Genomic DNA, 2,433 nt, shown 5'->3' with positions numbered 1-2,433 from the left:
GCTTGTCACTTTTGACATTACAGCTATGTTTGGATACTCAGCTGTTGGTGCAGCCGGTTGTCATCGCTATTTTCCATTTGCAAAAGCTCCTGACATGTTAAAATAAATAACAGTTGGCAAAGCAGCAGATGCTGGGGTTTACCCAAGGAAACTAAGTACCTTTACTCAAGTACTAACAAATGTTTTGTTACTTTTGTTATTTTCCTCCACTACAATTCAGAGCTAAATGGTGTACTTTTACTCCACTACATTTATTTTGCACCTTAAGTTACTTTACAGATTTGGATTATGATGTGAAATATAATCAACTCTTAAATAAGACTTTAGTTACACCTGGAGTAAATACACAAGCTACCCTGCAGTATACAAAGTCATTCAAACTAGCGAATCTGCATAACGAGTTTTACTTTTGGTACTTTAAGTATATTTTAATGCAAATACTTTTACTTGAGTAACATTTTGAATGCATGACTTTAGTTGTATCAGGGTATTCCTACTCTCTGGTATTTCTACTTTTTGTTAAGTACAATATCTGAGTACTTCTCCCATCTCTGACATTTGGTGGTCTGTCTGCCCCCAGAGCCACAAATGTTTTTATCAACACTAGACATGTGAGGAAAGCCTTCTTTACATATTGTCTCCGTATGCTAGTGATATGAGCCGTTGCCAGCAGGCTCTACAGTTGATCTGCCTGCAGCCGCTCACTTGTGACCCATGAGTGTATAGACAAGTTATGTAAGTCTTCTCCAAACCTCCAGAGTAACTTAATGGCAGGCAACTAACTGCATAATATCAGGCCCCCTTTGCCAACCTCTTAAGCATTCTGTGTACAAGTCGGTGGATAATAAATAACAAGTAATGCAATAGCACGTGCCCTTGAGCAATGCAGGCAGCAAACTGACAGCAGGGGAGTTTAAATAACGCTGGCTGGTTCCTGGTAATAGAGTAGATGTGCTAGGCTACATTAGGCATAAGGACGAAGTAAGAAATTATAACTTTTTTTGTCTTAAAAAAACTTGAACTTGATAGGAAAACAAATCAGATAAAGGTTTTTATTCATTTTCAACAACATTAAGTTTAGGAATCCTTGTTCCAAAGGCTTAGATACATCCTTTTCTTGAAGTACAGGGCTGTAGAGAAGAGTACAAATTATAATCAAACCCAGTTCCAATTAAGTTGCAAGTCTAGGTCAAAATAAAAGTGACTCCAGTTCTGTTGAAGGCCACAATGTGCATTCTTTAGTTGGTCGGATTTAATTCTTTATAGACCTTTCAAAAAATGTGTGAAAAAAACCAACTGTGACATAAAGGTGGAATTTCTTTCATTTGTTTTCGTGTCTGGTTAAGCTAGGCAATATGGTTTAATCAACATCACACTTTTACTGAGATCATACTAGTATACATGGTCAAAAATAAAAACTGATGCCCAATCCACGGCAACATTGTAGAGCCAAAACTCTGCGCACATGTAAATAATACACTTGTAAGTTTAGATTTAGAAGTACAACATCATACTACTCCTAATATCATACATTTACGAACCGTATTAGTAGTTTCTAAGGCAAAACTATTTGTTCTGATTCCAGTTTGTCCAATGAGAGGTTTAGCTGATAATCTAAGTTGTATATCTCTGTCAATGTATTATGTTGGTCATTGGGGCTGCTCAATTAATTGTATTTTAATCGCAATTACGATTTTGGCTTGCAACGATTATGAAAACAACATAATCGAAATAAAACGATTATTTTTTATTTTTTTTTAATTAATTTTTGTATTGGTTTTTCAGTTGAATTATACTCAACGTTCAGGGTAATCAACTGTTAAAAACATACTGTTCACATTTTTTTTTTAATAAAATGGATGTTTTCAAAGTAAATGGATAATCGTTTTTAATAATCGTGATATCAATTATTGACCAAAATAATCGAGATTATGATTTTTGCCATAATCGAGCAGCCCTATTGGTCATTGAAGTGACGGCTACATTTGCTGTTCAGCGGTTGTTCACGTTTTAAAAGATCCCATATATCTGTAGTATATTTCATATTTATGAACACACTTTATCAGTAAAATAAGCCAGACAAATTATTGTCAAATGAATCAATAAAAAATAGTTAAACTTGATTTCCAAAACATAGCTGCCACTTTAATATGTTAACAACCACTTGTGTAATTTATACAGTATGAGAACAATTTTTTTTATTTTTGTCTAAAAGCAAATTTTTTCATTAGTTACTATATTATTAGATTTTTAAATTAAATTGTTCAGAGGAATCTTAATTATTTCACTTGTTTTTTGTTATTAAGCTTTATAATATGATGTTACTGTGTTGAATCCCTTTCACTGTAGAGTGCCATATCAGTGGCAGCTAATGTATGTTTTTCGCTGTCTTCCTTTAGATTGTAATATCTGTACATTGTGCTTGTTTTTCAG

This window comes from Gymnodraco acuticeps, unplaced genomic scaffold (assembly GCF_902827175.1).
Source record: "Gymnodraco acuticeps unplaced genomic scaffold, fGymAcu1.1, whole genome shotgun sequence".
In the NCBI taxonomy this organism is placed as follows: domain Eukaryota; kingdom Metazoa; phylum Chordata; class Actinopteri; order Perciformes; family Bathydraconidae; genus Gymnodraco; species Gymnodraco acuticeps.
The sequence above is the reverse complement of the archived record's forward strand: the minus strand, read 5'-3'. Positions refer to the sequence as shown.